General features: G+C 34.0%; 9 non-coding genes across 9 annotated transcripts; 6 read left to right on the plus strand and 3 right to left on the minus strand.

The window, feature by feature from the left end:
• The first annotated feature begins 1,271 nt into the window (after positions 1 to 1,271).
• On the plus strand, positions 1,272 to 1,433 carry LOC129957732 (U1 spliceosomal RNA). The gene has a single exon (XR_008782839.1). It is a non-coding gene; the product is annotated as a U1 spliceosomal RNA (small nuclear RNA).
• A 1,207-nt stretch (positions 1,434 to 2,640) lies between these two features.
• On the minus strand, positions 2,641 to 2,747 carry LOC129957945 (U6 spliceosomal RNA). The gene has a single exon (XR_008783044.1). It is a non-coding gene; the product is annotated as a U6 spliceosomal RNA (small nuclear RNA).
• A 570-nt stretch (positions 2,748 to 3,317) lies between these two features.
• On the plus strand, positions 3,318 to 3,479 carry LOC129957986 (U1 spliceosomal RNA). Its single transcript, XR_008783082.1, has one exon. It is a non-coding gene; the product is annotated as a U1 spliceosomal RNA (small nuclear RNA).
• Positions 3,480 to 5,442: 1,963 nt separating this feature from the next.
• On the plus strand, positions 5,443 to 5,604 carry LOC129957733 (U1 spliceosomal RNA). Its single transcript, XR_008782840.1, has one exon. It is a non-coding gene; the product is annotated as a U1 spliceosomal RNA (small nuclear RNA).
• Positions 5,605 to 6,811: 1,207 nt separating this feature from the next.
• On the minus strand, positions 6,812 to 6,918 carry LOC129957948 (U6 spliceosomal RNA). The gene has a single exon (XR_008783046.1). It is a non-coding gene; the product is annotated as a U6 spliceosomal RNA (small nuclear RNA).
• Positions 6,919 to 7,488: 570 nt separating this feature from the next.
• Positions 7,489 to 7,650, plus strand: LOC129957987 (U1 spliceosomal RNA). Its single transcript, XR_008783083.1, has one exon. It is a non-coding gene; the product is annotated as a U1 spliceosomal RNA (small nuclear RNA).
• A 1,963-nt stretch (positions 7,651 to 9,613) lies between these two features.
• Positions 9,614 to 9,775, plus strand: LOC129957734 (U1 spliceosomal RNA). Its single transcript, XR_008782841.1, has one exon. It is a non-coding gene; the product is annotated as a U1 spliceosomal RNA (small nuclear RNA).
• Positions 9,776 to 10,982: 1,207 nt separating this feature from the next.
• LOC129957949 (U6 spliceosomal RNA) lies at positions 10,983 to 11,089 on the minus strand. Its single transcript, XR_008783047.1, has one exon. It is a non-coding gene; the product is annotated as a U6 spliceosomal RNA (small nuclear RNA).
• A 570-nt stretch (positions 11,090 to 11,659) lies between these two features.
• LOC129957988 (U1 spliceosomal RNA) lies at positions 11,660 to 11,821 on the plus strand. The gene has a single exon (XR_008783084.1). It is a non-coding gene; the product is annotated as a U1 spliceosomal RNA (small nuclear RNA).
• The last annotated feature ends 636 nt before the right edge of the window (positions 11,822 to 12,457 follow it).

The following is a 12,457-nucleotide window of genomic DNA, read 5'->3' on the forward strand; positions in this document are numbered from 1 at the left end:
ATTGTTCGAGTTTGTTTTAGAAGTAATTGCTGCAAAGATATTTTAAATATTGTTTTGTGTTAAATGAAACTGATTTTCTGCTGTTGCATCTGGCAACGAGGATTTTGTGGTTATTAAAAATAGAACGAGTGAGATCGTCTCTCTCACTTGGAACTGACGTAGTCTCTGTTTTGATTTTAGTCTTTAAAAACACTTTCAGTCGTTGGTCAGATTGTCCTAAAATAAGAAATGTTTATTTTATGTAGTATCGGTCGTTTACAATTTGCACTTTAAAACGTAGTCATAAACCGATAAGCGTAATGATCTCGGCCTCTAGGGGGGATAAAATGTGAGAATTCTTCCTTTAAAGTAAAATATCCCGTCGGAGTTGGAAAAAAAAAAAAAAAATCCCATGTTCCTAAAAGATTCGCAATTGCTAAAAACTTTGCTTCGACTCGGGGTGGGGGTGGAAAAGTCAATTTAATTCACCTTTCCCTATGCCACTAAACCAAGATATAAAAATTTGACACTATTTCTGCGAACATGGCATTTTTAAAATATGTTGTTATGAAAATGATTTCGAAACCTGCTTGTTTCTGAAATGCTCGATAGTAAAAACGTAGTGCAGGCGTTCAATAATGTAAACAATTAAGATAGGTAATGCACCATTATTACTATTCCGCTGTTTTTTCTTATATGTTTAAATGAAATTTCGTCCTTCTATTACAAATAGATCCTTTTGGATATGGAATTGAAGTAGCAGTGATAACAGCTCCATCTTATGATTTAAGAAGTAATAATCCTTAATGAATTATTAATCTAGCAGCTTCGACTAAAATCCTCTTTTTTCATTTCAGTAACGGCATTTTCCACTAGGATAAAAAGCAGGGTTAATTGAAATTCTCTCTGTTACAATTTCTAAATTATTTGCTTTTCCCACTTCACTCATCGTCAATTCCTGTAAGACGCAGATTCCACTGAGACTTAACAATGGCGGCGCTTGAGTCGACATGACTTCACATTCTCTTATTCAGCTCCAAATACCATATTATTAGTATTGTTTTGCAGAGAGAGAAACGAATATCATCTCTCTGATTTTTACCGATTTTATAATTCGATTGCTGTGTTTAAATTGTACAGAAGATATTTTACTGTGGATACGATCGCTCATTAACTGGGTACAATTTGTAGTGGAAATTTTCAACCAACAACATTTATTTATTCGCGGCTATTTTTACCACTATAATTAGAGACATTATGTTTTTATAAATTTTCATGGAACAAAGCGCCGCATACTTACTTGGCGTCGGAGATGCCCTGATCAAGGAGGGGGCTCTCCCGGTTGGAGGCCGTCCATTGCACTTCGGTCGGCTGACAATTGCCACTTCCGCAAAGTGTGGTTGGTTGGGGCGCATAATTTTTGGTAGTCGGGACTGCGTTCGCGCTGCTCCCGGTTCTTATAAAGAAAGATAATTCGCTCGTTACAATATTTCAATTCTGCAACAGTTGAGGTTGTCATTTGGCATTCATTTAAAACAATTTATCCGAGTCCTCCTAATCCATAAAATATATTTTTATTTTCATAAAGATAAATAACATTATTCGTTTCCTCTTCAGTTGAATTAGATTAAAAGTGAGCAAATGATGAAAATCCAGTTGATAGCCGATAACAAATAATCGGATCAAATTCTATAAACGATATCATTAGACATGGAAGAGTTAAGAATTTGTTTCGTCGAAGTTTCCAGGTAGGGCATTTCTAATCATGGAGATAGCGCAACAAAATATGATTACTTCGCAAGGATTTCGAGAACAAAGGAAGTAAAATTTTAGAATCTTCATTCTGCCTCAAACGAAATAAATTTCACGTAGAAATCACACTTTCTAATAAATTAAGAAAAGAAAAAAAATGTAGTAAAAACCTTTAGCTGACTACATAAATAGCTACAACTAATAGCTGACAAAAAGATTATTTGGACAATTAACCACAATGTAGCAAATGGATATTTTCTAAATATAGCGTAATGCGTGGTACATTTGATGAAAATATATTCAGCGTTAAGTGACTAATTCGCATAATATCTGAAGGAATTTTCATTAAGTATAAAAAAGTAAAGGTAATCTATGATAGCGACCTACTGCTAAATTATTTAAAAGAAATGTAATATGTACATTTGTTCTTTTCATAAATGATCGGACTCTCTTTATGAAAAATGCATCGCTATAATATTATTTCCATGTCGCCCCTTGTGTACATTATAATGAACGTTACAAATTTTCCTGTAGAATCAGCTGGTCTTGAAAGGTGTCGATTTTGTTGATTAAATATATATATATATATATATATGCATGCAAAATTTTAAGCAGTCATACTGTAATAAACCCTAGAATTGCCCCATCAGATCAATTGTTGCTGGTTGGGTAAGTAGAGTAAATATGTCGGAATACGAAATGCATAAGCAAATCAAAGTATTTTTTCTTTAATTTTTATGCATAATATCTTTTAGCTGAAAAATGATGTTATGCAGAATAATTTAAAATGAAATAAATTATAATTGTTCCTTAAGAAAACCTCTTACCGTATGCTTTATTTTTAAAGAGAAGCAAACAAGGCTATAACGACCCGGAATATGCGATCTAAAACCAAGTAATAAAAAATAAAAAAATGTGGAACGCTTCACGATTTTGCGTGTCATCCTTGCGCAGGGGCCATGCTAATCTTCTCTGTATCGTTCCAATTTTAGTATATGTACTGCCGAAGCGAGTACGTTGCACTTTAAGTGTCACGTCGTATATATAGTACGTCAGAACCTGTTTATTTTTCTAGTGGTGTTGTAATTGCTTCTAAAATGTACGTTACATTGTCGCCTGTGGAAGTTTCGATTCAGCATTATTCTTCGAACAACTCAATACACAATAGTAGCTACAATCCAACTGAATGACAATTCTGGAATGCGATCAATGAAATTCAGGTTGACGATACATATAATAAGAATGGATGACATTGGAACAACCATTAGATGTAGCTACTTACGGATATGAACATTCGATTTGCAGCGCCATCTACATATCGTTGTTGATGGTGTAATATGATATTTTATGATTCTTTTTCCCCTCTTTTTTTATTTAGCTGGGTAAAAATGTTTAGGATAAAATTGTGTCCCTAGTTATAGAATGCAAATATAACTACTTTAAAAATATAAAGAAAATTAAAATGTATGGATTTCTAGAAATATTCAAGAATATTTCGACGGAATACATTAGATTGTAATGAGAGGTATTACCACTTTTGTAAATGAAAAATAATGTATATGAACTTTCTGAAAAGTTGGCCAGTCATACTTACCTGGCACTGGGGATGCCTTGATCAACAAGGAGGCTCCCCCGAGCAGAGACCCTCCATTGCACTTCGGTGGGTTGACGTTCGCCACATCCGCAAATCGCGGTTGCTTGGGGTGCACAATTTTTGGTAGCTGGGACTGCGTTCGCGCTGTCCCTGTCTTAAGTAAAGGAAAGAATTCACTTAGAAAATTGTTACCACGGAGGTGTCCGTTCAGAACCGTAGCCCTTGTGGAAGAATATTCATTTCTTTCGCATCATAACGAGAAATCATTTTCTGTGGAAATTGCTGCTGTTACTCGCATATTAATATGCATCTCTGTCCATATGGATGAACGCATGTACATATCTCTATTCATTCGTAGGAGATACCTAAACCTAATTCAGGAATGCATGCATAGCGGGTACAATTGCATATGAAATTATGGACATCCCTAAATAAAGGGGGGCAACTGCCGTTTCATTTTTGCGCTTAATTGTACACTTCGAATAACGAAATTTCATTAAATAAAGTGGACAATTTAATGAATATTCTGTGCAAATTCATCATGAAAAAGTTTGTCTTTAAATTAAATTTTTATAGACTCTCAAAATATAAAAGTGTCAATCAGCAAAATGCTTTTCTTACATGCACACACAAAATTTCTCGCTGCCATCTACAAAATTTACGTAGATATCAAAATTAGTGATTTTGTTATAGGATAACATTTCTCTTTATTAAGTGTTCCTTCGACTTGCATGTAGCATTCGAAATATTTCAGTTTTAAATATGTTCACAATTTCTTTTTCTTTTTTCCCTTGAATGCTCTTTTATATTTTAAGAATTTTTCTCACTTTTGGAACGACATGTTATAATTGTTCGAGTTTGTTTTAGAAGTAATTGCTGCAAAGATATTTTAAATATTGTTTTGTGTTAAATGAAACTGATTTTCTGCTGTTGCATCTGGCAACGAGGATTTTGTGGTTATTAAAAATAGAACGAGTGAGATCGTCTCTCTCACTTGGAACTGACGTAGTCTCTGTTTTGATTTTAGTCTTTAAAAACACTTTCAGTCGTTGGTCAGATTGTCCTAAAATAAGAAATGTTTATTTTATGTAGTATCGGTCGTTTACAATTTGCACTTTAAAACGTAGTCATAAACCGATAAGCGTAATGATCTCGGCCTCTAGGGGGGATAAAATGTGAGAATTCTTCCTTTAAAGTAAAATATCCCGTCGGAGTTGGAAAAAAAAAAAAAAATCCCATGTTCCTAAAAGATTCGCAATTGCTAAAAACTTTGCTTCGACTCGGGGTGGGGGTGGAAAAGTCAATTTAATTCACCTTTCCCTATGCCACTAAACCAAGATATAAAAATTTGACACGATTTCTGCGAACATGGCATTTTTAAAATATGTTGTTATGAAAATGATTTCGAAACCTGCTTGTTTCTGAAATGCTCGATAGTAAAAACGTAGTGCAGGCGTTCAATAATGTAAACAATTAAGATAGGTAATGCACCATTATTACTATTCCGCTGTTTTTTCTTATATGTTTAAATGAAATTTCGTCCTTCTATTACAAATAGATCCTTTTGGATATGGAATTGAAGTAGCAGTGATAACAGCTCCATCTTATGATTTAAGAAGTAATAATCCTTAATGAATTATTAATCTAGCAGCTTCGACTAAAATCCTCTTTTTTCATTTCAGTAACGGCATTTTCCACTAGGATAAAAAGCAGGGTTAATTGAAATTCTCTCTGTTACAATTTCTAAATTATTTGCTTTTCCCACTTCACTCATCGTCAATTCCTGTAAGACGCAGATTCCACTGAGACTTAACAATGGCGGCGCTTGAGTCGACATGACTTCACATTCTCTTATTCAGCTCCAAATACCATATTATTAGTATTGTTTTGCAGAGAGAGAAACGAATATCATCTCTCTGATTTTTACCGATTTTATAATTCGATTGCTGTGTTTAAATTGTACAGAAGATATTTTACTGTGGATACGATCGCTCATTAACTGGGTACAATTTGTAGTGGAAATTTTCAACCAACAACATTTATTTATTCGCGGCTATTTTTACCACTATAATTAGAGACATTATGTTTTTATAAATTTTCATGGAACAAAGCGCCGCATACTTACTTGGCGTCGGAGATGCCCTGATCAAGGAGGGGGCTCTCCCGGTTGGAGGCCGTCCATTGCACTTCGGTCGGCTGACAATTGCCACTTCCGCAAAGTGTGGTTGGTTGGGGCGCATAATTTTTGGTAGTCGGGACTGCGTTCGCGCTGCTCCCGGTTCTTATAAAGAAAGATAATTCGCTCGTTACAATATTTCAATTCTGCAACAGTTGAGGTTGTCATTTGGCATTCATTTAAAACAATTTATCCGAGTCCTCCTAATCCATAAAATATATTTTTATTTTCATAAAGATAAATAACATTATTCGTTTCCTCTTCAGTTGAATTAGATTAAAAGTGAGCAAATGATGAAAATCCAGTTGATAGCCGATAACAAATAATCGGATCAAATTCTATAAACGATATCATTAGACATGGAAGAGTTAAGAATTTGTTTCGTCGAAGTTTCCAGGTAGGGCATTTCTAATCATGGAGATAGCGCAACAAAATATGATTACTTCGCAAGGATTTCGAGAACAAAGGAAGTAAAATTTTAGAATCTTCATTCTGCCTCAAACGAAATAAATTTCACGTAGAAATCACACTTTCTAATAAATTAAGAAAAGAAAAAAAATGTAGTAAAAACCTTTAGCTGACTACATAAATAGCTACAACTAATAGCTGACAAAAAGATTATTTGGACAATTAACCACAATGTAGCAAATGGATATTTTCTAAATATAGCGTAATGCGTGGTACATTTGATGAAAATATATTCAGCGTTAAGTGACTAATTCGCATAATATCTGAAGGAATTTTCATTAAGTATAAAAAAGTAAAGGTAATCTATGATAGCGACCTACTGCTAAATTATTTAAAAGAAATGTAATATGTACATTTGTTCTTTTCATAAATGATCGGACTCTCTTTATGAAAAATGCATCGCTATAATATTATTTCCATGTCGCCCCTTGTGTACATTATAATGAACGTTACAAATTTTCCTGTAGAATCAGCTGGTCTTGAAAGGTGTCGATTTTGTTGATTAAATATATATATATATATATATATGCATGCAAAATTTTAAGCAGTCATACTGTAATAAACCCTAGAATTGCCCCATCAGATCAATTGTTGCTGGTTGGGTAAGTAGAGTAAATATGTCGGAATACGAAATGCATAAGCAAATCAAAGTATTTTTTCTTTAATTTTTATGCATAATATCTTTTAGCTGAAAAATGATGTTATGCAGAATAATTTAAAATGAAATAAATTATAATTGTTCCTTAAGAAAACCTCTTACCGTATGCTTTATTTTTAAAGAGAAGCAAACAAGGCTATAACGACCCGGAATATGCGATCTAAAACCAAGTAATAAAAAATAAAAAAATGTGGAACGCTTCACGATTTTGCGTGTCATCCTTGCGCAGGGGCCATGCTAATCTTCTCTGTATCGTTCCAATTTTAGTATATGTACTGCCGAAGCGAGTACGTTGCACTTTAAGTGTCACGTCGTATATATAGTACGTCAGAACCTGTTTATTTTTCTAGTGGTGTTGTAATTGCTTCTAAAATGTACGTTACATTGTCGCCTGTGGAAGTTTCGATTCAGCATTATTCTTCGAACAACTCAATACACAATAGTAGCTACAATCCAACTGAATGACAATTCTGGAATGCGATCAATGAAATTCAGGTTGACGATACATATAATAAGAATGGATGACATTGGAACAACCATTAGATGTAGCTACTTACGGATATGAACATTCGATTTGCAGCGCCATCTACATATCGTTGTTGATGGTGTAATATGATATTTTATGATTCTTTTTCCCCTCTTTTTTTATTTAGCTGGGTAAAAATGTTTAGGATAAAATTGTGTCCCTAGTTATAGAATGCAAATATAACTACTTTAAAAATATAAAGAAAATTAAAATGTATGGATTTCTAGAAATATTCAAGAATATTTCGACGGAATACATTAGATTGTAATGAGAGGTATTACCACTTTTGTAAATGAAAAATAATGTATATGAACTTTCTGAAAAGTTGGCCAGTCATACTTACCTGGCACTGGGGATGCCTTGATCAACAAGGAGGCTCCCCCGAGCAGAGACCCTCCATTGCACTTCGGTGGGTTGACGTTCGCCACATCCGCAAATCGCGGTTGCTTGGGGTGCACAATTTTTGGTAGCTGGGACTGCGTTCGCGCTGTCCCTGTCTTAAGTAAAGGAAAGAATTCACTTAGAAAATTGTTACCACGGAGGTGTCCGTTCAGAACCGTAGCCCTTGTGGAAGAATATTCATTTCTTTCGCATCATAACGAGAAATCATTTTCTGTGGAAATTGCTGCTGTTACTCGCATATTAATATGCATCTCTGTCCATATGGATGAACGCATGTACATATCTCTATTCATTCGTAGGAGATACCTAAACCTAATTCAGGAATGCATGCATAGCGGGTACAATTGCATATGAAATTATGGACATCCCTAAATAAAGGGGGGCAACTGCCGTTTCATTTTTGCGCTTAATTGTACACTTCGAATAACGAAATTTCATTAAATAAAGTGGACAATTTAATGAATATTCTGTGCAAATTCATCATGAAAAAGTTTGTCTTTAAATTAAATTTTTATAGACTCTCAAAATATAAAAGTGTCAATCAGCAAAATGCTTTTCTTACATGCACACACAAAATTTCTCGCTGCCATCTACAAAATTTACGTAGATATCAAAATTAGTGATTTTGTTATAGGATAACATTTCTCTTTATTAAGTGTTCCTTCGACTTGCATGTAGCATTCGAAATATTTCAGTTTTAAATATGTTCACAATTTCTTTTTCTTTTTTCCCTTGAATGCTCTTTTATATTTTAAGAATTTTTCTCACTTTTGGAACGACATGTTATAATTGTTCGAGTTTGTTTTAGAAGTAATTGCTGCAAAGATATTTTAAATATTGTTTTGTGTTAAATGAAACTGATTTTCTGCTGTTGCATCTGGCAACGAGGATTTTGTGGTTATTAAAAATAGAACGAGTGAGATCGTCTCTCTCACTTGGAACTGACGTAGTCTCTGTTTTGATTTTAGTCTTTAAAAACACTTTCAGTCGTTGGTCAGATTGTCCTAAAATAAGAAATGTTTATTTTATGTAGTATCGGTCGTTTACAATTTGCACTTTAAAACGTAGTCATAAACCGATAAGCGTAATGATCTCGGCCTCTAGGGGGGATAAAATGTGAGAATTCTTCCTTTAAAGTAAAATATCCCGTCGGAGTTGGAAAAAAAAAAAAAAATCCCATGTTCCTAAAAGATTCGCAATTGCTAAAAACTTTGCTTCGACTCGGGGTGGGGGTGGAAAAGTCAATTTAATTCACCTTTCCCTATGCCACTAAACCAAGATATAAAAATTTGACACGATTTCTGCGAACATGGCATTTTTAAAATATGTTGTTATGAAAATGATTTCGAAACCTGCTTGTTTCTGAAATGCTCGATAGTAAAAACGTAGTGCAGGCGTTCAATAATGTAAACAATTAAGATAGGTAATGCACCATTATTACTATTCCGCTGTTTTTTCTTATATGTTTAAATGAAATTTCGTCCTTCTATTACAAATAGATCCTTTTGGATATGGAATTGAAGTAGCAGTGATAACAGCTCCATCTTATGATTTAAGAAGTAATAATCCTTAATGAATTATTAATCTAGCAGCTTCGACTAAAATCCTCTTTTTTCATTTCAGTAACGGCATTTTCCACTAGGATAAAAAGCAGGGTTAATTGAAATTCTCTCTGTTACAATTTCTAAATTATTTGCTTTTCCCACTTCACTCATCGTCAATTCCTGTAAGACGCAGATTCCACTGAGACTTAACAATGGCGGCGCTTGAGTCGACATGACTTCACATTCTCTTATTCAGCTCCAAATACCATATTATTAGTATTGTTTTGCAGAGAGAGAAACGAATATCATCTCTCTGATTTTTACCGATTTTATAATTCGATTGCTGTGTTTAAATTGTACAGAAGATATTTTACTGTGGATACGATCGCTCATTAACTGGGTACAATTTGTAGTGGAAATTTTCAACCAACAACATTTATTTATTCGCGGCTATTTTTACCACTATAATTAGAGACATTATGTTTTTATAAATTTTCATGGAACAAAGCGCCGCATACTTACTTGGCGTCGGAGATGCCCTGATCAAGGAGGGGGCTCTCCCGGTTGGAGGCCGTCCATTGCACTTCGGTCGGCTGACAATTGCCACTTCCGCAAAGTGTGGTTGGTTGGGGCGCATAATTTTTGGTAGTCGGGACTGCGTTCGCGCTGCTCCCGGTTCTTATAAAGAAAGATAATTCGCTCGTTACAATATTTCAATTCTGCAACAGTTGAGGTTGTCATTTGGCATTCATTTAAAACAATTTATCCGAGTCCTCCTAATCCATAAAATATATTTTTATTTTCATAAAGATAAATAACATTATTCGTTTCCTCTTCAGTTGAATTAGATTAAAAGTGAGCAAATGATGAAAATCCAGTTGATAGCCGATAACAAATAATCGGATCAAATTCTATAAACGATATCATTAGACATGGAAGAGTTAAGAATTTGTTTCGTCGAAGTTTCCAGGTAGGGCATTTCTAATCATGGAGATAGCGCAACAAAATATGATTACTTCGCAAGGATTTCGAGAACAAAGGAAGTAAAATTTTAGAATCTTCATTCTGCCTCAAACGAAATAAATTTCACGTAGAAATCACACTTTCTAATAAATTAAGAAAAGAAAAAAAATGTAGTAAAAACCTTTAGCTGACTACATAAATAGCTACAACTAATAGCTGACAAAAAGATTATTTGGACAATTAACCACAATGTAGCAAATGGATATTTTCTAAATATAGCGTAATGCGTGGTACATTTGATGAAAATATATTCAGCGTTAAGTGACTAATTCGCATAATATCTGAAGGAATTTTCATTAAGTATAAAAAAGTAAAGGTAATCTATGATAGCGACCTACTGCTAAATTATTTAAAAGAAATGTAATATGTACATTTGTTCTTTTCATAAATGATCGGACTCTCTTTATGAAAAATGCATCGCTATAATATTATTTCCATGTCGCCCCTTGTGTACATTATAATGAACGTTACAAATTTTCCTGTAGAATCAGCTGGTCTTGAAAGGTGTCGATTTTGTTGATTAAATATATATATATATATATATATGCATGCAAAATTTTAAGCAGTCATACTGTAATAAACCCTAGAATTGCCCCATCAGATCAATTGTTGCTGGTTGGGTAAGTAGAGTAAATATGTCGGAATACGAAATGCATAAGCAAATCAAAGTATTTTTTCTTTAATTTTTATGCATAATATCTTTTAGCTGAAAAATGATGTTATGCAGAATAATTTAAAATGAAATAAATTATAATTGTTCCTTAAGAAAACCTCTTACCGTATGCTTTATTTTTAAAGAGAAGCAAACAAGGCTATAACGACCCGGAATATGCGATCTAAAACCAAGTAATAAAAAATAAAAAAATGTGGAACGCTTCACGATTTTGCGTGTCATCCTTGCGCAGGGGCCATGCTAATCTTCTCTGTATCGTTCCAATTTTAGTATATGTACTGCCGAAGCGAGTACGTTGCACTTTAAGTGTCACGTCGTATATATAGTACGTCAGAACCTGTTTATTTTTCTAGTGGTGTTGTAATTGCTTCTAAAATGTACGTTACATTGTCGCCTGTGGAAGTTTCGATTCAGCATTATTCTTCGAACAACTCAATACACAATAGTAGCTACAATCCAACTGAATGACAATTCTGGAATGCGATCAATGAAATTCAGGTTGACGATACATATAATAAGAATGGATGACATTGGAACAACCATTAGATGTAGCTACTTACGGATATGAACATTCGATTTGCAGCGCCATCTACATATCGTTGTTGATGGTGTAATATGATATTTTATGATTCTTTTTCCCCTCTTTTTTTATTTAGCTGGGTAAAAATGTTTAGGATAAAATTGTGTCCCTAGTTATAGAATGCAAATATAACTACTTTAAAAATATAAAGAAAATTAAAATGTATGGATTTCTAGAAATATTCAAGAATATTTCGACGGAATACATTAGATTGTAATGAGAGGTATTACCACTTTTGTAAATGAAAAATAATGTATATGAACTTTCTGAAAAGTTGGCCAGTCATACTTACCTGGCACTGGGGATGCCTTGATCAACAAGGAGGCTCCCCCGAGCAGAGACCCTCCATTGCACTTCGGTGGGTTGACGTTCGCCACATCCGCAAATCGCGGTTGCTTGGGGTGCACAATTTTTGGTAGCTGGGACTGCGTTCGCGCTGTCCCTGTCTTAAGTAAAGGAAAGAATTCACTTAGAAAATTGTTACCACGGAGGTGTCCGTTCAGAACCGTAGCCCTTGTGGAAGAATATTCATTTCTTTCGCATCATAACGAGAAATCATTTTCTGTGGAAATTGCTGCTGTTACTCGCATATTAATATGCATCTCTGTCCATATGGATGAACGCATGTACATATCTCTATTCATTCGTAGGAGATACCTAAACCTAATTCAGGAATGCATGCATAGCGGGTACAATTGCATATGAAATTATGGACATCCCTAAATAAAGGGGGGCAACTGCCGTTTCATTTTTGCGCTTAATTGTACACTTCGAATAACGAAATTTCATTAAATAAAGTGGACAATTTAATGAATATTCTGTGCAAATTCATCATGAAAAAGTTTGTCTTTAAATTAAATTTTTATAGACTCTCAAAATATAAAAGTGTCAATCAGCAAAATGCTTTTCTTACATGCACACACAAAATTTCTCGCTGCCATCTACAAAATTTACGTAGATATCAAAATTAGTGATTTTGTTATAGGATAACATTTCTCTTTATTAAGTGTTCCTTCGACTTGCATGTAGCATTCGAAATATTTCAGTTTTAAATATGTTCACAATTTCTTTTTCTTTTTTCC

This window comes from Argiope bruennichi, chromosome 11 (assembly GCF_947563725.1).
Source record: "Argiope bruennichi chromosome 11, qqArgBrue1.1, whole genome shotgun sequence".
In the NCBI taxonomy this organism is placed as follows: Eukaryota; Metazoa; Arthropoda; class Arachnida; order Araneae; family Araneidae; genus Argiope; species Argiope bruennichi.